The following is a 23,055-nucleotide window of genomic DNA, read 5'->3' on the forward strand; positions in this document are numbered from 1 at the left end:
ATATCCATCTTTGGCAAGCCGAAGGATTTATGTCGGAAATCTGAACATTCTTAATCCATGAATTTTGTATGGTGATAAACCACATTTGTAATAACAACAAATATTTCCGGCCATCTGTAAAAAACCATTTATTTATTATGGAAGTAACATTATTTTAATTTAAAATCACTTTTTTCAAATATTATGGAATGTATGTATTATCCGGTAAAATTTATTTCTGAATAACTAATTTGTTCATTTCTCATACAATGTTTTTTTATGTTTTAAACACATATAATTAAAATGTTTTACTTACCTCGGACCAAATTTTTGTAATACACTTCCAAATAAAATAAAATATTTAAATTCTTTAAACTTATTTAGATATAGGAAGACTTAGAAGCCACACTACGTTTATGTACAATTTTAGTTGACACGATATTTACTAGTTGATATTAATAACTCTATTTTAAATGAATACGTTGTGATTCATGGTCTGTTTTTTGTAACATTTTTATTTGTAAGTAAACCTGTTGCTACTATGTCAGTGAAATATTGCAACGCTGGTGAATTTAATTTAGTGGATCAAAAATGGACGTTTAGTTTAGTCCTTAACTTTTTCACATAGCACCATCTAGTATAATGCATATCAAACAAACAATGGTATATTAAAATCTATTGAGACAGAAAGAGTGGTGACATCTAGTGACTGTCTCAATTAGAATCAAACAAATTTATACATTGCGTTGGCTAACTAGTCCTATTTAAACAATGGTATTACTTTATAATCCATAACCAAATCTTAACAAAGAAATGTAGGGAAGAACGCAGAAGAGAAGTTGTAATAATAGACCAAAATAATTTGTAATTTATAAGTTGTATTTTGTTTTTAGAATTATAATATAGTTTGTCTCGTGTAACTTAGAATTCCACTGCCTGTTGAGCTAAATATATAACGGTATACATTATTCATATTCATATTGTGATAAAATTGATATAATTAAAATGTTCGTTTCATATTACATCATATTCTGAATAATTATGGTTATTTATCCTATCTAAATCGTAATAAGTGAAATATCTAGCTAACTCACTGCGATTCCTAATTATTTCCTGACGTAAAACCATTTTAAACAAATATCCTGTTAATAGTGATACGCTTGTGCATTATACAGTAAATGATTTCACAGGTTCAGCTCTCTGTCATTTTCAGTTTTTTTTTTATTAGAAAAAGATGTCGCATCCACCAAAAGGTTATTAGCGACGGAACAAAATATAAATAACAAAGCTAAACAGCTACAGATTATACAAAATGTTTATGGATCTGAGATAATTCACTATATTGTCACAGGAACAGTTTTGACCTAGAACCTGTGGTAGAGCGTTTGGGATCTTGTAGCGCTGTCTTTCTTGGTCATATTTACTACAAATTGTTAAAAAGTGTTCGACTGTTAATCGGACGTTACACTGATCTCATATAGGTGGATTTTTCTTTGTGAAAAGGTAGGAGTGCGTTAATCTGGTATGTCCTAGACGTAAACGCGCAACCGCAATTTGTTGTCGTCTATTGCGCGACGATGGAAACCACTGAGACACATTATTTTTGATTTTATTTAAATTGGAATTAGTTTGAGACCACTCATTTCGCCATAAACACAATACTTTATTTTTAAAATAAGCTTTTAAGTCACTGGAAACACACTTGTCTATCGGCTCCGACAAATCACTTAAAATTGCCTCTCGTGCAATCATGTCAGCTTCTTTATTTCCTGTTATTCCGACGTGTGAGGGAACCCATAAAAATTGGACGCTTCTTCCATGTTCATGAGCTTGGCAAAGCTAGTATTTTAGCAACTTTTCAAAAAGATGGTTCGGAAAAATGTGTTTTAATGAATTTTGACAGATAAAAGAAGCTGTAGCATAGGGAGACGATGGAAGAATCCATCAATGTTCCATTGAAGTATTGAGTTGAATGTTGTTTGTTGAACAGATTCAGAGTTAGATGATATTGAACGATTGTCTACAGAAGAGTCACTATCTAAGTCAGAAATCTCTTTCTCTAAGTGGTTGTGTAGTTTCTTTTGAAGTTTTGTAAACTTGCTTTTTGTAGATCTATCATTTGCATATTGATAGCTGCTTTGTAAAAGATGGAGTAAACCAGCCATATCAGTTGTAAATTCTTTAACGACGCTAATAGTGTCGGGGGAGCCTTGGACATTATCAATCAGTAAGGACAATTGGTGGAAATTTAAAACGAATGGTGGGGTATGATTATCAATGAAATTTTCAAGAGTTTCCCGTGTAGATTGGACTTTAGATGAGCGCGGTTTTTTTGGTTTAGAGAGTTTGGGTTTTGCAAACAGATTTTCTGATGAAATTGCTGAATCTGAAGGAGGCGTGTCGATCTCACCAATACTGCGTTTTATGGAAGAACTTGCGTTTTCGCAATTGCTATTAGAGTTTTCACTTAGATGATGTGGCTTTATTACATTTGGAAGTACTGGAGCAAACTCATTGGTAGTGACAGAAGTCGAGCTTGTAGTTTTATTTGTAAGATTGGTTGAAATGGTTGTTTCAAAAAATTGTGGTGATGTATAAGTTTTATTAGAACTTTCTGCAGTTGTATCTAATGGAAAAAGAGCTGATAGATTGGAAAATATTGCTTCCGAAGTTTGTGAAAACGGTATTGCCGCTGAATGAGGTTGAATAAAGTGTTGCTATGAGTAGTAGTATTAGTAGTTTCTTTGTCGTGGAGATTTGTAGGTGTAGGTGATATGCTCGGATTTAATAATGGATAACTTGATAACTGCTGGGTGTTTGGTACCTTGTGTAGTATACTTGTTGAAGCTGTTTGATTTGGTACTTGATTTTTTGACTCGATATGAGTTGATTCCGTTACTGAACTGTTTTTGCATTGGGATGATATGTGTCCTGTATTTTTGCAAATAAAGCAGGTGAGTGTACCTTGTGACAAAAATATGCGGTAAGGTGTTTGGTCGAAATTTATTAGAATAGAATCTGGAATTGGTGATGTTATAGGGCTTATATAAACTTGCCTCCGAAAGCTCAATATGTGACTATATTCGGGAAGAGTCGAGCTAATTTTTAGAAATGTTATTGGGGAAATAAGCTTTAAACCGATATTCTGTAATTCTTCAACTAATACTTGATGAGGAATTGACGGGCAGACTCCAGACAAGACTAGTCTTTCTGCTGGAGAGACAAGCCTTCGTGCTGTTACAACTTCGCCGCGTACTTCTATAGAGCCATGTTGTGTCATGAAGTTATCTACTACGGTTTTGTTTGCCAAATACATGCAGATTCTATTATGAGATAATCTAGATGAAAAAATAATATTTTAAGCTGCGGTGGCGAAGGCCTTACTCCGACTCTGGTAAATGAAAAACCAATCGCATGCTACTATAAGCTACTTATAGCAGCTAACCTCACAAAATGATTGTACGGTAGTGTATATTTATTATTTGACGTTTTCTTTTCACAATAATAAAATAACAATTACGTATAGATGACTTACGTAGTAGTATCTAGTAGATAAACACTTTTTTGTCATTTTCAGTGCATGTGAATTATATTATAAATTTGTTGCGATTTGCGATGTACGCTGATGATGGATACTCAAAGTTGTTTAACTGTTTGTGGTCTGGTTTAAATTTACAATTTACAATACCAATTCGGCATTTAATATTAAACAGAGATTGGTGTAATGGTATTTTATTCTCTACAATTTGTAATGTATGGTATTATACGCTCTTGTGGAAGTAAATGTTTAAAATGTTAAAATTCGCTTATGTAGCGTATTAGCCCAATAATTTTTTTATATAATTATGTTAATTTAGAATCTACTTCATTACAGAGTATTAAGTAAAGGTGTTACTTATTGTGGGCGTGAAGGCGAGACATCCAATGACGTCTTACCTTACTCTATATTGGTTAAGTTTTGAAGTAGGTCTTGGGCCAGGTTCTATCTAGTCTTCTTGTGGTTGCACCATTGTTGAATAATTCTCTTACTAGCTCGCATTCACTATCGATCTTAGCACTTTAGATTGGATACTTTGGATGACATTTAGCGACGTTGGTAATATCCAAAACAAAGAATTTTGTTTTGGATATTACGTTTTGATTTACGTTCAAGGAGCCAATACATTTGCCGGAATTTTAAGCTGTCTACTTTTGGTCTTGATATGTTTCTTTCAAGTGAGACGTTGGTCAAGATGGAGGCCAAGGTATCTAGCGTCTGTTACTGTTGGTATTCTTACATTTTCCATTCATACAGGTGGCATATGTTGTGGCGGTTGGTAAATGTTATTTGAGTTGATTTTGTTTTGTTTACTTTTGTTCTCTATTTTGTATAAATATCACTGAGTATGTTCAGGTTTTGTGTAGCTTGTATGCAATCTTCAGTTTCAGCTAGTATTGCTACGTCGCCATCAAAGGAAGCGATTGTAGTATTATTAGTCTCTGGTATATCGGATGTGTAGAGTGAAAAAAGCAGCGGACCTAGAACACTATCCTGAGGGACTCTGGAATTGATAGGAGGGAGGTTGGATTATTGGTCATTCAATTTTACAGAGAAATTTCTATTTGGTGTGTGGGATTTGAGTAAGAGAAAATAGTTACTGGATAGTGCTATTTTTACTTTGTAAAGCAGACCTTTGTGCCAGACTTTGTGAAACGCTTCTAAGATGTATAGATATAGAACGTTGTAGTATGTCCTTTCTTTAAGACTTTTTGATATTTCATTTATTATTCAATGGACTTGTTGTGTAGTGGAGTGATTTTCCCGAAAACAAACTGATGTTTTGGTAGTAATGTTAGATCATTTCATAAAGGTAAAAATGATGTGGTGTTAATATTCTTCGAACAGGTGTCCGTAGAATACCTGCAACATTTGTAATTTTCATGTACTGAAGGTATTTTATTGCAATATAACCATAAGCTCCCAAAGGAATGGACGGCGGCATATATGACATCTATATTTAAGAAAGGAGATAGAAAACGATGCGAAAACTACAGAGGAATAAGCGTAATATCATCAATAGGAAGATTATATGGGAAGATACTGCGAGAAAAGATAGAGCAAGCGATAAAAGGTAAAATCGGGGAGGATCAGGCAGGCTTCACGGCAGGAAGATCATGCATAGACCACATATACACACTGGAACAACTGTTGGAAAAGAAAAAAGCAAAAAATAGAGATATACACTTGGCATTTGTGGATCTGAGAAAGGCGTATGACTCTGTACCAAGGTCAGAACTATGGGAGGCAATGTACAAATTAGAAATACAGATAGAACTCATAGAAGCTACAAAAGCTCTGTATAAAGAAAATGAAGTGTCCATTAAAATGGGAACAAGAATCATAGGAGACTTCACCACAACAAAAGGGCTCCTGCAGGGTTGTTCCACATCTCCAACCCTATTCAAAATATACTTAGAGAAAGCCTTGACTACATGGAAAAGAAAATGCGAAGGCATGGGAGTACCGGCACGGAACGAATACCTATATACGTTAAGTTTTGCAGACGATTAAGTAGTGATTGCACAAGACCAAGACGACCTCAGCTACATGATGAAGAAACTACAAGAAGAATATACCAAGGCTGGCCTAGATATTAACCTCGCGAAAACAGAGTACCTATCTACAAGTGAAGAAGACATAGAAGATCTACAGATTGATGACAACGTAACAATCAAAGGAAAGGATAAATTCAAATACCTGCGGTTTATAATCACGAAAAAGGCAACAACAGAGGAAGAAATTACACACAGATTAGGACAAACAAGAACAGCAATCCGACAACTTAACTCAGTATGGTGGGATAGACACCTAAATATGAAGACAAAAACGCAGATTTATAAAACATTAGTGCGAAGTATTATGATATATGGGGCCGAAAATTGGATCATAAACAAGAAAAACAGCAGTAAGATAATAGCAACAGAGATGGAATGCCTGCGAAGATGCTGCAGAGTAACAAGAATGGATAGGAGAAGTAATGACGAAATAAAGCAAAGAACATCAATAGAAACAGACATACTAACATATATAGAACAAAAAAGACTAAAGTGGTATGGACATGTAAGAAGAGCTAGCGACAGCAGATGGATAAAAAGAATAACCGAATGGAGCCCCATAGGAAGGAGGAAAAGAGGACGACCCCGAAAATCCTGGAGGAACGAAGTAGACGACGCCATGAGTAAGAGAGGACTAAACGATGGAGAATGGAACAACAGAGAGAGATGGAAACGGTTGAGCGAGGGAAGGCAGTGAATACTGTAGAATCCCTAAATATATATATAACCATAAGAGTAACCTTATGGGTAACATATTACAATTTACACGTAGTTCATTAAATGCATTTGTAGTAGCTTAAACACTATCATTCTTTCAAAAGGAAATAGAAACAATTTCAACTCTTTGTTGAATATTGTACACTCCTTTAACAATAAACTATTTCGCTTAAAGAAACGAATGAAGCCAAAACTACTTTTTTCTTAGTATTTTGATGCACATTGTGGCAGTTGTTAAAATGTTTACCATTTACCAACTAATTTCTCGAGAACTGGCCATGGGAAATAAACTGAGAAATTTAAGAATTATTGTATTTACAAAATATGTAAATGATTATATATTTTTTATGGGATAGATTAGCTTCAAAGTGAGTATCTCTTGAATATTGTGGTCTATAATAGAGTAAAATATTGTTTGCTTAAAATAATTTAAAACAATAATATTTTCAAATCTCCGGTATACAATAAGGCCGGGAAAATAGTAGGTGACTTAACTGTACTAAACATTCGAGGCCTTCGTTTTAATCCAGGTGTATTACAAGTTAAGACATCCTGATGAATGGAAAATTTTGCCTGTTAGAATTAATAGGTCTGTAATACATAATAATTAATAGGTCTGAGATTTCAAAAGCTTAGAGATTAAAAATTAAAAAAATAGAACTATGATCATATTTATTATTGTGTTAAAATTAAATAAATATTGTATAAATATTGTACATCTAATGAATTAAATAGAATAAAAACAAAAAAAGAACAAAATCCTAAGAGAAAAGATTTCGAAGGACCACCCTGTCTGTTTATAGTTGATAAAACACATAAATAAAGTAAGTTTATTATTTAAAATCCTTTATAAGCATTTTTACTCTAGACCAAAATATTTAATTATGATAATTACTTGGAACTTTCTTTTAACCCATAAATTACTCCCATAAAATGTGAAGTGTTAAGTGATTGATATGTTTGCCTGTTGGAAAGAATATGAGTACTCGTTTTAAAGGAACTGAAAATATATTACTTTTCCTTTTCGTATAGAAATAACTAATATTCAAAACTTGGTAGAATCAGTTACTGTCTAAATTTTATTGTTGGAACTTAACATAGTTGCATACTTTATTGTAATGAATTCTAGTAAAAAAGAGAAACACTTTAATATTTTTTAATTTAATTTAATATTTTAATATACAAATATGTAGGGAAGACTTGCACAAAAATATCGAATAAATACATGTTTAAGTAGCACTAAATACAACTAAGCAGTAATTAAATAGAAAATATACTGCTCATCATAAATTAGGGATATTGTCAATATAATGTGTGATGCTCTCACAAAATTCTAATCTCCGATCATCATCTTCATATATTTTGTGTAGTAAACTAATTATTATATAAAGGTCAAAATTATGTAGTTTTAATATTCTTCGAACGGGTATCCTTACAATCTTTTACATCAAAAGTAAATCTTCCTGTAGTACTAATGGACTATCGACAAAAATTTTCTTAAATCTTTCAAAAAATGTGTTGGAAGTCCTGGTCTCACTAATTAATGATTCCTTTGAAAAGGGTATATCTCCAGAGTGCCTAAAGACAGCCATTAATATTTCTCTTTACTTTTTTGTAATCGCGATATCAATATATCGCTCCGAATAAGAATGCTTCGATGTTATATTTTCTCTATCCTTTTGTATGGGGTTGAAGCTTGAACACTTACAAATCCAGCAAAAACCCGGCGACTGTGTGGTGAAATTTTCTGACAGGAGCTGTGTGTTGGGGTAATTATCACCCCATTTTTTTTATTTGTAAAGTTGAGAAAATATTTTATTTTTACATGCAACCTTAAGATCTTAAATCATGGTTTCATTGTTATATAATCTTTTTCAAAGATAATTCATTTAAAAAATTTCCGTTAAAAATTCAATGATTTAAAAAATATACTAAAATTTAGTTTATATTTAAACCACTATCATAATTTTTGTTACCAAAATTTTTATTAAAGATATAGAATAACAAAAAATACAATTTTTATAAAAAGTAACTATAAACTTTTGTTTAAATAGCATAATTAACAATTATTTGCACATTTAGAACAAAAATATACACAATGTTCAAGACAACGAAAAATGTCATTGCACACATTTTTTTTTGGCACTTTCTGTCCTTTCCACGGAGACACACTCCACATCTGGGTGTTGTTCGTTGCTTCTTGGTTGGAGGTCCTTGAGAGTCCTCTCCGCCATCATTTCTTTTTAGTTTGGCTCTTATGTCTGATGGTATTCTTTGATTTTTACCTCTTTTTTCAATATATGGTTTAATTAGTGCCAAAATTAATTAGAGCCTAAAGACTTTTAAAAAAAATCTGCGTTTTAGTTTTTCAGTTGGCTTGTTATGTTGATAAATAACATAACTATTTATTCCTGCATTATTAAGCAGTGAAAAAAAAATTGTTAGAGGCCATCGCTTGCTATTACGAGACACATTATATAACGCAGACATTTCGTCAACCATATCTACGCCACCTTTTGTGTGATTATAAAAGTCTATAATCTAAGGTTTATTTGAGTTGTGGTCAAATTCTGTATCATGATGAAGTGAAGAAGCTACTAACACTATTTTATTTTTCTTCGGGACAAAGGACACCAAAGAAATGTCTTTTTTAAATCCGAAAATTGCGTGGTTTTCAGCTCTGTTTTTGGAATTCAAAAAGATTGTCGGTATTTCCCTCTTGTTTTTACGAATAGTTCAAACAGATGTTAACCGATGTTCAGTGAGCAAATGTTCCATTAGCGGTATGCTGGTAAACCATTTGTCGAATGTAATGTTGCGGTTAGTACCACGGATTGGATTTACAAGCCTGTTTACTACATCAAACGGTCTATTACTAAATTGAAAAGGTCCTTCAGGCTGTGAGCCAACATATACCTCTAAATTTAAAATGTAGAATGTTTTGTCATCCACTAAGGCAAATATTTTAATTCCATATTTGGACGGCTTATTGGGGATATACTGCCGAAAGAATCAACGTTTCCGAAAAGATTCTAATTTTTCATCGATCGTCAAGTATCGACTAGGAATAAAATATTGTTGACAATTGGATACAAATCGATCAAGAACAGCTCGTTTAGCTGCCAGTTTATCGACTCTTTTTCGTTCTTCTCTATTTTCGAATCGTAGGCATTTTAACAGTAATATAAATCTTTGCAGGGACATTGTTAGCCTGAAAATGTCAATTCCTGTTCCATCTGTAGCCCACAGATCCTCCACATTTAACCTATTGGCTTTATAAACACCTGATAGATATAATAATTCGAAAACTGCAAGAATTTCTTCTGCGTCCGTAGACTTGGTGATATATTTATGTTGGTCATTATAATTCTTAGCGACTAAATTGATTTTTTTATTAGTGCACTGGACAATATCTTCCACAATAATATTATCCATGAATAATTCCCAGCAAGAAATGGGCGACTTGCAATATTTTGCATTATTTCGAACACCGGGAAGTAAAGTTATTAAATTTTCTTGTCGTGTTCTAACCGATTTATTAGGACAGTTCTTTGTCCATTTTGTTTTCCTATCCCGTCTGATAAAAAAACTTAGATTGTCTTATTTTATTATCTTCAAACTTATTGTTGTCTTGAGAAGAATCTTCCGCCGATGATTGATTTTTTTGATTAGAACTTCCAGGCTGACAATTTTCCACTGATTGAAGTTGGTTTTCTAAAACATCCTCACTGGGACGAAGGCTAACCTGCTGACTTTCATTTTCAGATTCGCTTTTTGATCCTAACTCTGATCCAGTTAATTCATCCTGCCAAAGCTTCAAGAGAGCTACTTGTTCTTTCTCCCAACTACACATATTTCTATATGTCTGAAATTGAAAATATCTAATCAATTTTCAATATTACTACCAATTAAATTATGTTTCTGTTAAAAAAATAAAGATAAATTGTGCTAGTATAAGAACTTACCTGTTAATAATTAACCGTTGTTGTGGGGTTAAAATTACCCAAAAACTAAATATTACTGCACTTCAACTGTGTGGTGGGGTTAAAATTACCCAAAAGTCCAAAGAACGCGACACCACTCGTTAAAATCTTATTTATATACTGAAATTTGTGATGCAATACATAATCTGTTATATTATGGGAAGGTACTCGTGGCGCCAGATGAATATGGCGATGTTGCCACTATTTTAACAAGCGCTAATTAACGACGTGGTGGATTTTCACCCCACAACACAGTTGTCGGGTTAAATAAAAGATGGCCATAAACAAAAATAAAAAAAGAAATTAAAAAAACTATGAGCTAGAACTTCTAAAAGAAAATAGGTAAAAGAAAACCTTGAAAGAGGTGATCATAGGACCTTAAAAATAAAGAGAAAACATTGAAGCAATGTCTCATAGGGCAATCGTTTTTGAAGAGAATTATAATAATTTAATCGATTATATATAATCATTAAAAAAAGGCTTAATGGCTTAATAAATAACTCAAAACGATTTGAAAAGAAGAAATGCAAGACAAAAATGATAAATTCAAGTAAAGGGAATACAGAAAAATACAAGAAAAGTGAAAAAATCTATACAAAAAATAACAAGATAATTTAATAAGCAAAGTAGAAGATAAAATTTACCACGGGCTAGTCAATTTAAATATAGAATTACACAAACATTTTATAAGGTTATAAAAAAATGAAAAAAGGAAAAATCTTCGAAACCAAAGAAATTTTATAGCTGATAGATACAAATAATATAGACTTACTAATAGATACTTTTAACAAAATGTATCAACCATGAGAAGTATCGAGAGATTGAGTAATAAAGTATTTAATAATTGAATAGACTAAACCTCAATGGTATAATAATAAAGTGGCAAGAAAATTGGACGAGAAATAAATTAGCAGAATAGGTACTTAGTTATGTGAATAGGGACAGTACAATAAAACGCAATAACTTTTGCCGTCGTCACCTGGGTTTAAAATCAATAATAGAAACAGAATTGGACGAATGAAAGCATAATTTATTATGAAACAAAAGGACTACTTATGAATTTTACGAAATAGCCTAAACTCAAAATTATTAAATTTGCAATTATTAAAAAAATTAGCTAAAACTAAGTAATAAATAAGGAAAATCATATTTACCCTTAAAATACCAGCTTTAAGAAAAATGAGATTGTCGAAGATTTGCGTTCCATGGTAATATTTTACACTAAACAAATGGAACGACCAAGAAGCGAAATATTTATAATATGCTAAATAGCTATGCCTAATTATGATTTATATTCCAATTAAATTATTTACATTTAGATATTATATTCAATGAATTCTTCTCCGACTTGGTTACAAGTGTTTGAAGTGTTTCATGTTGGCAATTTTTTAAAGCTTACTCAACAATATTATCGTGGTTAGCAACAATCAGTACAGTCATATCAAATATTAACTTAAGGTGATATAAAATAAAAGCTATGTAAAAGTGTCTTTCTTGTTTAAAAAATATTCCTGGTGTTCCTGGCTTTATATCCATATTTTACAGGGCCTTTCTTTAGTTATTTTCCCTTGAGATTTTTATCTTTGTCTTACTTTTACAGCTCGATCATTCGGCATTTTTTATGAATGACCAAGCTAGTTTATTCTTGGCTGCATGACCCAAGTTTTATTAATCTTTTTGTATTCACGAATCCCGTTTTCTGCAACAATCTCTTTAGCTCGTGATTTAATTTGATTCGTTAATTTATTTTATTAAGTTAAAAAAAATACCTATGTAGCGAAAATATCTAAAACATAATAGAATCAAAAAATATTATGGATGTAAAATACAACAAAAAAAATTACTAAAACACAAAGTGCAAATCGCAAAGGAAAACTCATTGCGGGATTTTACGAAAAAAAAACAGTAATTAATACTAAGAAAAATGGCAAACTATGTTGTAGGGTACTTAAATCATATAGAAAAACTAAAACCTCTCAGATAATGACAATTAGAAATGCTTACCTACTAAAACAATAAGGAACATTAATGGATGATAAAATAATTTTTTTAAAATCTGTCGTGTAGTCAGCATGAAAGACAAAAAGAAAGAAAGGATTCTGAACATCAACAGCACTTGTAAGAAAGTAGAAAAAGAAATGAAGAAGAATTAAAATAAAAAATATGCACTAAAGAAATAAAATGTTCATGCTCGTGTAACACACGGGAGGAAGTATTCTTATAAATATGATAACAAAGCCTGGACTGAAGAATTATTTTCAAAACAATAGACGATGGGGAAGATGGGGACAAATCTATAAAATTGGTGACCAAATGAACTAACAATATGAAAAAAAGTACATTTAGGAGATTCTATGTTTGACCAGCAAGCAAGAAAGACGTGTTTAGGTAATCATTTTTAGCGCTAGTTAAATAGTAATTATTGAAGTATTATTCTATGTTTGACCAGCAAGCGAGAAAGACGTGTTTAGGTAATCATTTTTAGCGCTAGTTAAATAGTAATTATTGAAGTAAATTTAAAAGTAATTAAGTATTAAACTAAGTGAAAGTAATTTGTATATTAAATATTAGAATCGTGAGTAGATAAAATATACTTTTTTCATATATTTGAATTTAGATATTTAAGTAAATCACTGCCATTACTTATAAGTATTATCCAATTTCCGTGAACTGGTATCATGGAGAAAGCTGTAAAACACCACCGGTTTTAGTTGGATTTTAAATCCATTTAAAAGATGTCATTTTCCAGTCAGCTACCACAAAATGCATCATACTCAAAAGCAGCAGTCAACCACGTAGTATATTAATCCCAAACAGAGATCAAGCTATTCTATTTAAGACTCTAGAGAATTGCACAATTAATGACTATCTTGAAAGATTAAGTCAACATATAGAACCAAAGAATATAAATTTTCGCATTTCGTATATCACACAAAAGAATATGCATATAACTATCATCTAAAAACCTAATAGATAAATTCATACTAGAAACAAAGAAGATAATAATAAATGGAAATATACTAGAAGCAAGAAGATTAATAACTCTATGAGTCCGCTTAATTCTGTCCAATACATGTCAAAGCATACACTCTAACTTAATAATGCACAAATTAATAAAACTACGTTTAAATCCTTTCTTAGACATATCATACCTATAGATAGGAGCAACCAATCCTGCCTTCAGTCATATTCTAAGCTTCTGAATACAAATTTTCGTTTCACCTTTTCCAAACAACTTTGTACTACCTGAATCTCTTTTATCATCGAGTTGGAACAAACATCATACCGCATAATTTTTAAAGCTCAAAACGAAATAAATTTGAAATGCATTTTAACTGAACACCAGGCAGCTAATTGTCCAAATATTTCACCTTCCAGCCATCCTCACAATGATAGTGCAATGCAAAAAGAAATGAGACAAAATTCATCAATAAATCATACTTAACAAGATAATCTACAAAATACTCCCACAATCTCAAATACCACTTTCTCCACACTTACTTCGTCTTTTTAAACTAAAATACAAATAGCAACAATCTCAAATTTATCAATAAACCAAACCCAATCATGCTCACAACAAAATACATCTATACATTTGACCACTTCTTCAGCTAACACTACAATCGCAACATCTACATCTTGTGAGTCATCCTCCAATACCCAGGACCATTAATTATCCTCAAATAAAACAAGTCAACAATTACCTCCAAATAAAAATACATATATAAATTCTCATAAACTCCAGATCACTTCGATCAAAGGAACCAGAAAAAGAACCCTAGAAGATGCAATCACGCCACCCGCCGAAGAAAACTTTGCAAAACCTAAGCTTCAAATAAAGAAAAAAACCAAAACTGATGATAAAACCAAATCTCCAAACATTATTAGAACCAGTTAGAGAATATGTAGAAAGGGAAAAGCGATTGTTAAGCTTTGATCAAGTGGTGGATCTATTCGAAAATATACAAGGATAAAAGACATAATCAGCTTAACAAAATTGTACTCAGAAGACTCTCATGCACTTTTAAAGTTTCTGACGGAATTATATTCATACTACATCGACAAAAGAATAAAAACCAACAGCGCCAAATTAATATGAAAACTTGGCAAACACATAGGTTTACCCCCTGCAGTGAAAACTTAATTGTCAATAAAAATCTGAATCTAATAAACGACGAAAGACCAACCAGATTCAACATACAAAATGGCACATCATCTGCAATTGATATTTCTTGGTGTGACCAATTCGGTCCACTACGTTAACATGGGACATTTTACCCCACTACCACATTATAATTTATTTAACGCATCAGAAAATCACAAATATCGAATCGCCTATCTCAAAGTGGAATAATAAAAATGCTGATTGGACTAACTTCACCAAACAGATCAAACAGGACATTAACAAAAACAACTTCACATCATCAAACTATATTGACAAGTTTTTAAGTACATCTTTACAAACCATCACAGCAGCCGCAGAGACGTATGTAAGAAAAATAAAAATTTAAAAAAAAACATAAACCTCTTCCGTTGTAGACACCTGAATGCAGCCAAGCTACAAGAGTGTATAAGAAAGCTTTCAATAGAATAAAGCATCATAAACCAGACAAAAATATAACTGACTACAAAAAACGAAGAGCTAAGTCAAAATATATTCTGAAAAAGAATAGAAAAGAATCCTGAAAAAAATTCATCTCATCTCCAAATACCTCTTCAAGAACAAGTACAGTTTGGAGAAACCTTAGGAAAATCTCTGGCAAAAGCCAACCATATAAGATTCTTTTTCTAGCAAAAAATAGCAAAACAATTAGTAACAGACAAGAAATCGTAAATATGTTAGCAGACCAATACGAATTAAATTCCAGTGGTGAAAATTACACTGATAATTTTAAGATACATAAAAACAACGTAGAAAAAAACATATTGGGATTCGACGGACATGAGACTCACAACCTTAACACGTTTTTTTTTCCTTCATAGAACTTGCTGAAGCCTTAAACTTTTCCAAAGATTCAAGCCCGGGACCAGACGGTATCCTTTAGCATTTCTACTACATCCACCAGACAATGGGAAAAAATTATTACTAGACTTTATAATTTTATCTGGAGTAACCAGGTTTTCCCATCAACTTGGTCCGAAGCAATAATACTACCACTTCTTAAACCTGAAAAATCTCGGACATCACCACGGAGTCATATTAACCAATATCTCTAACCAATATTATATGTAAAGTGATAAAGGAAAATATTAAATAAAAGGCTGAGATGGTATTTAGAACAACAAAAACTCCTTATTCCACAACAAAGCGGATTTAGGCAAAATCGATCCACTATAGTTAACCTAATGGACTTTATAGTCAGGAATACATGAAGAGTTTTCAAATAAACAAGATTGTATCGCAGTCTTTTTTGATATTAATAAAGCTTATGGTACTGTCTGGTGTTTCAATATTGAAATTGCATAATTGGAATAGTAGATCCAATATGCTAAAATTTATTTAAAATTTTCTTTAATCTCGCAGCTTTATAGTTTGATCAGACAACGTTAACTCAGATAAAAAAGTTCAAGAGCACGAAGTACCACAAGGATCAGTTATAAGCTCAACCACTTTTTTAATAGCCATAAGCGACATACTTCAAAAATGCTCACCGATCATTAAAGGAAGATTATACGCTGATGACTTAGTTTTACTTCCCAAAGGAAAAAACTCTGCATCTATTTAAAAACATTTACAACAAACAATCAATCAGTTAGAATTATGGCCTAGGACAATCGGATTACAAAAACCCTCAGTTTCACAAATGATATCAGATTTTCAGGTATGGTTTTCGACAAAAGCTCTCCTGGAAAAAACATACAGAAGAACTTAAAAATCATGTAAAGCAGGAATAAATTTTATGAAAACTGTTTCCAGCAAATTCTGGGAATCAGATTAAAATACGCTATTACATGTTTATAAATTTTTAGTTAAATCCAAACTCGACTAAGGTACGATAGTTTATTCATCAAGCCAAAAATCAGTATTAAAAACCTTAGAAACTGTTCAAAACAAAGCTCTAAGAATAGCTACAGCTGCGTTTCAAACGACACCAGTTGAAAGTTTACAATGCTTAACAGTAGAAACACCCCTAAGTTTACGATGCAAATACCTTTCTCTCTCATATGCTTCTAAAACATCTAGTAATAAAAAATACCCTAACTATACCAATACGTTCCCAGGTCGATTTCAAGACACTTTCTCTACAACAAGACTAGATCCACCATTTTACGAAAGAGTTAGAAGAAACCTTCATGACCTACATCTTGAATTTCCTAAAGTTCTCCCAATAAATTTCCTAACTTCTCCACCTTGGTTAATACCAATTTCCAAGATTAATACTAACCTTAGTATATATAAAAAAATTGAGACTATAACAGACCCGATTAAACAATCATTCCTAATAGAAATGGAAACTTATAAAAATCACTATAAGATATACACTGACGCATCCAAATCTTCAGAAGTTGTTGGTGCAGCCATCCTCACACCCAATACATCCTTCAAATTTAAATTCAATTCCATTACTTTATCATACACTGCAGAGTTGTTTGCAATAGTACAAGCACTTATCCACATAAAAGAGTCGAAACAGTCCCCGTCTCTCATAATAACCGATTCACTAAGCTCACTTCGCACTATCAAACGTTTATATACCAATAATCCAATTGCTTTACATATCCAATCAGTAACAGAGATTATAGATAATAATAAGATCACCGTTGTCTTTATGTTTGTTACATCACATTTAGGTATACAAGGAAATGAAGAAGCAGATGAACTAGCCCACTTAGAATCCTTCAGCCAGGACTCCATTCTTATTAATGAGGTTTCTTCAGATGACTTTAAGTCAGAAATAAATTATAAAGTGTTAAGTGCGTTGGAAAATAAGTGGAGTGCATCACAAAATAAACTCAAGCAAATCAAACAATTAGTGAAACAGTGGCTTCAACCCACAGCGAATAGACGCGATCAAGTGAAAGTAACAAGTTTGCGACTAGGACACAGTAACTTTACACATAAACACCCCTTTACGCGAATTATGCTGCCAATGTGTGAAAATTCTCAAGTAACGCTCTCCGTGAAGCATATACTAACTCAGTGCAAAAAATATGAAGCAGCAAGAAAGAGCCACACTATCCCAAATAACATAAAGGAAGCCTTAGGAAAAAACATGAATATTAAAAACACAATAAGTTATCTTAAAGACTCAGGACTGTACCAATTATTGTAATTTTTTCTTACTTTACGTGTATTGTATTTTTTAGGTCGCTAATAACGCTGGTGGTTACAGTGTAAATAAATACAAAAAAAGGTACATTAATGATTTAAAAACCACAACAAGTATTACTCTCTAATTTTGGTACTTGATGGCAGCTAATAATAAGAAAGAGCTACATATAATATCTAAAAACACGAAGAATGCCGAATTAGGTATGAAACGAAAATAAATAAACTAAAAACAAATGTATCTAATGTTAGAAGAAGAGAACAAAAATAAATCTATCTAATATTGGCAGAAGACAAACATAAAAGTCATAATATTGGAGAACACCGAAATAGTAGTAACTTGGGAGTCGTTTTGAACGGAAATGACAGATTTGAAAAAATAATAAAACTATATCATTTAGTCAACAATATAGTGTGAAACAAATCTGTGTATGTATCTGTGCTAAAAGAGATTCTATAAAATTTTATAATATATATTTAAATAAATTTTGAGCAAAATGTAAACTTAATATGATTACTAGCTGTAAATAAATATTTGAACTTGGCAGGAAAAATTAACATTTTTAGATAAGCAAATCGATACAAGGCAAGACAGCCCATGGAGGTACAGCAATCTTGATCAAACAATCAATTAAACATTTCATGATGGAAAGTTATATAACAGACTGTATCCAAGCTACAGTAATTAAAGTGTGCTCATTACCTTACGAAATAACAATAGCAGCAGTATATTGCCCTTCAAAGCACAATTTAAAAAAAAACGATTTCGGATCCTTCTTCCATACTCTAGGTCCAACATTTATCGCAGCTGGTGACTTTAATAGTAAACACACTTACTGGGGATCAAGATTAATAACAACAAAGGGGAGAGAGCTCTATAGCTTAATGCAAGTAAATAAATACTCATATTTATCAACAGGAACACCAACGTACTGGCCAACGGACCACAAAAAAAGACCAGACCTCTTAGATTTTTGCATCATAAAAGGAATATCTAACACCTTTATGGGCATAGTTCCAAGTTATGATCTATCTTCAGATCATTCACCAATTATTGCAACAATTAGCACATGCGTTATTAACAAACAACCTACTCCAAAACTGCATGGACCTAGAACAGATTGGAACCTTTACCAAAAAATACTGGATGAAAACATTAAACTAAATGTAAGACTAAAAAGTCCTTCAGAAATAGAAGCAGCTACAAACAACCTTATAACTTTATTGCAAAACGCTGCAAAAGAAGCGACACCGAACGATGCAGATAAAAATAAAATCGAGAAAAGAATAAATGTTCCATTAGAAATTAAAAAGCTCATTGCTGAAAAAAGAGGAGCAAGAGCCAAATGGCAACAAAGTTGGAACCCAGCGGATAAAACGTTTTACAATCGCTTAACCAATAAATTAAAAACACAACTAAAAATTGCAAGAGAAGAGTCAGTCAAAAAATATGTAACACAACTTAATAGATACGACCATTGAATATGGAAACCAATCAAATCATCCTTAAAACCTCAAGCAATATCCCCACCAGTAAGAAAAACTACAGACACACAGAACCAATGGGCAAGAAGCGATAAAGAAAAATCAGAATTATTTGCCGAACATTTAGCAACAGTATTTCAATCACACAACAATGAAGAAGATCAAGAAATTAATAATTATTTAAACGCAGAACAACCATCAGTAAATCCAATAAAATTAACAACACCCACAGAACTTAAAGAAGAAATCTTAAATATCAAAAAGTCACCAGGAATTGACCTAATAACACCAAAAATGCTAAAAGAATTACCAAAAAAGGGTATAGTAATCCTTACATATATATTTAACGCAATATTAAGATGTAATTATTGGCCTAACAATCTAAAAATTGCAGAAATACTATTATTTCCAAAACCAGGAAAGGATCCAAGTGAAGTCTCATCCTATCGACCTATCAGTCTGTTATCAACAATCTCCAAATTACTAGAAAAACTTTTAATAAAAAGAATAGATCCAGACTTTACAGGCGCAGATTGGATACCAAATTATCAGTTTGGATTTCGACGAGAACACTCAACTATCCAGCAATGCCACCGAATAACCCATAAAATCAATTCTGCATTAGAAGAAAAGGAATATTGCCCAATGGTATCACTAGATATACGTCAAGCTTTTGATAAGGTTTGGCATAAAGGACTTCTTTATAAAATTAAACAAATATTACCACCATTCTTTCGAATACTTACATCATACTTGGAAAACCGACACTTTAAAACAAAAGTAAATGGAGAAATATCCAAAACGCATCCCATTAAGGCGGGAATTTCACAGGGAAGCGTCCTGGGACCTTTATTATATATATTATATACGTCTGATCTACCAACATCACATAACGTAACAATTGGCACATTTGCAGATGACACAGTAGCACTTACAAGTCACAAACACATTAACATAGCTACACAACAACTCCAAGACTATTTGTATGAGCTTGAAAACTGGCTAAAACAATGGAAAATAAAAATAAATGAAAACAAGTCACGTAACTTTTACTTTACGACGAGAAACACCACCACCAATATATATATATATATATATATATATATATATATATATATATATATATATATATATATATATATATATATATATATATATATATATATATATATCAACAATGAGGAAATACCCAGGACTAAAACAACCAAATACCTAGGGCTACACCTGGACCAAACCCTGTGTTGGAAAGAACACATCACCAAAAAAAGAAAACAAATACAACTAAGACAAAAAGAAATCAATTGGTTAATTGGAAAAAACTCCAAGCTGTCAATAAATAATAAAATTCTAATTTATAAAACAGTTATCAAACCAATATGGACATATGGCATAGAGCTATGGGGCTGTAGTAGTAAATCTAATATTGTTATTGTGGAAAGATGCCAATCAAAAATCTTAAGAGCAATTGTCGATGCACCCTGATACGTAACCAACCAAAGAATCTATGAGGATCTCAATATCTCAACAGTGAAAGAAGTATACCAGCAAAAGAAATTACAATACATTCAAAAAGTGAACACACACTCCAATCCATTAATTTCCGCAATACCTCAACATCGAGTTATCAGAAGACTAAAGCGACGTTGGCCAACAGACCAGTAACATGGACCCGTGATTCTCTCACTTAAGGGGACCACATCACGCCAGAACCAAGGGACAGGATTTAAACTTATCACATTAACTTATAGAATACATTGTTTTATTCTGATTGTTAATTTACTAGTTATAAAAAATAAAAATTAGATAAGCAAATCGATACAAAAGGCAGTTGCACATTAAAATAATGCGAAGAAATCTTTTTTTTACTGCAAAAATGTAGCAAAGTAAATCAGAAAACTATATTGCCCAATTTTGTAATGTTTTTTTCTCTGTTACCCTCGGTTCCAGTTTGGTTACACTTTTATTTATTTGACGTCTCGTACGCCCAAGTCTGAATAATAGCAACAAAGACACGATCTAATGTTCCTTTGGAAATGCCTCTATATTCGTTTTTTATGTTTTTGTATTCGTCATCTCCCCAATTTTAATCAGCCGTTTAACGTCACAGTACGATGACCCCTTACGTCCCACCATAAAAGAGACAAAAATAACCAGGATAAAGGGATCTTATAATCGTTGTCTCATAAGAAACAACATGGGAAGCATCCATCAAATACGCCGTTCTCTTGCTGTTTTAAAGAGACTATAAGGTGTACCCTAAATAGTTATGTACAATGAAAATTACATAAAAATCCAAGCAGCATATCAACATTTAAATCAAGAATATGTTCTAAGCAAAAATTTATAAAATTCAAGAATTTAAACTTATCAAAAATTAATAGCATAAGTTAAAAGCAAGCATAATATTTAAAAGATAATTTATTTTAAAATATAAGAGGTAAACTTTAAACTAACATGAAAATAAAATAAGAAATGAAAAAATGATTTTTAACTACGAAGCAAAATAAAATTTTAGGTCAAAATAATATTTATAATACACTTATAGTCAGCGTATACTAGTAATAAAAAGATACCTACCTTTTTGTAAATAATTAGTTTCACCATTATGCTGACGACTTCTCAAAAATGGTAGATATGTTCACAAAATTATGCGAAGAATTTAATAACATAAGCAAATACAATGATTAAATTAAATTTAATTCTCTTGGCTGTACTACAACTGAGAAATGGTGTATATAAAAAAGCATAGTTTATATAAAAAAAAAGAAAAAATGTTCATTAATGAAAACGACAAATTTGAACATAATACAATAAATTTATAAAGAAGAGAAAGAAAAATGGAAAGCAAAGGACTCTTAAAAAGGTTGCGTTGAAAAGTGAAACTAATGAAAGTAATAATTGTGATGAAAAACATTAACAATTTTTGGTAGGAAACACTTTGGACATACATGGAACTGAGAAAAGTAAATTTTTAAATATAGGCAAATAATTACACCCAAATAAAATCAATATTTAAACAAAGCAACAAATAAAGTAAAATATTTAAGTGAAAAGATAGAAAAAAGTATTATTCCATTTTAAAACCTTTAAAAAATTCCCGTTTAAAACCTGTGACCTTTAAACTAACAATAAATGGGGATGAGGTTGAAAAAAATAAGTTCTATCACATGCAATGGTGGAAATACTTCCAAATTTAACCCAACAGTAGTTTTAAAGTTTAAACTAGAAGTAAAGAAGAAATATGAAAAATTATATAAACGTATGTAAGGTAGATTAGCTTCAATATGAGTAGGCGTTTAACCTCCCTTACACTCGACCTAAGAGGGCTATTGTGGCTAATCGACAGTAGAAAATACACCTAATACAAAACAACTACCAAAAATGGAAAAATATTATTCATTTTGCCATTGGACGTAAAATAAAATTTTAGAACTTCCAACACACACAAAAATATACATAATATTAAACCAAATTGATGTGGTATTAACGAGATCACTTTTAAAAACAATGCAGGGTAAGATTAAAAGAAGATCACACAAATTTAAATAGAAGATGGCCATAAACAAAAATAAAAAAAGTATGAGCTAGAACTAATAAAAGAAATTAGGTAGAAAAAAAACCTTGAAAGAGGTGATCTGAGTACATTAAAAACAAAGAGAAGAAATTGAAGAAGCAATGTCTCATAGGATAGTCGTTTTTGAAAATAATTATAATAATTTTAATAGAATTTAATTTATAAAAACAGTAGCATAATTAAAAACGCAAAACGGTTTAAAAAGAAGGTCAAAGGCAAAATGATAAATCCATATGAAGGGAATACAGAAAAATACAAGAAAAATGAAAAAATGTAAACAAAAACTAATTAGATAATTTAATATGAAAAGTGGGAGAATAAATTTACTACGGACTAGCCAATTTAAAAAAAGAATTACACAAACATTTTATAAGGTCATTAAAAAATAAAAAACAAAAATAAATAGTATATAATAATTGAATAGAAAAACCTCAATGGTGTATTAACATGTA

This window comes from Diabrotica undecimpunctata, chromosome 11 (assembly GCF_040954645.1).
Source record: "Diabrotica undecimpunctata isolate CICGRU chromosome 11, icDiaUnde3, whole genome shotgun sequence".
NCBI lineage: Eukaryota > Metazoa > Arthropoda > Insecta > Coleoptera > Chrysomelidae > Diabrotica > Diabrotica undecimpunctata.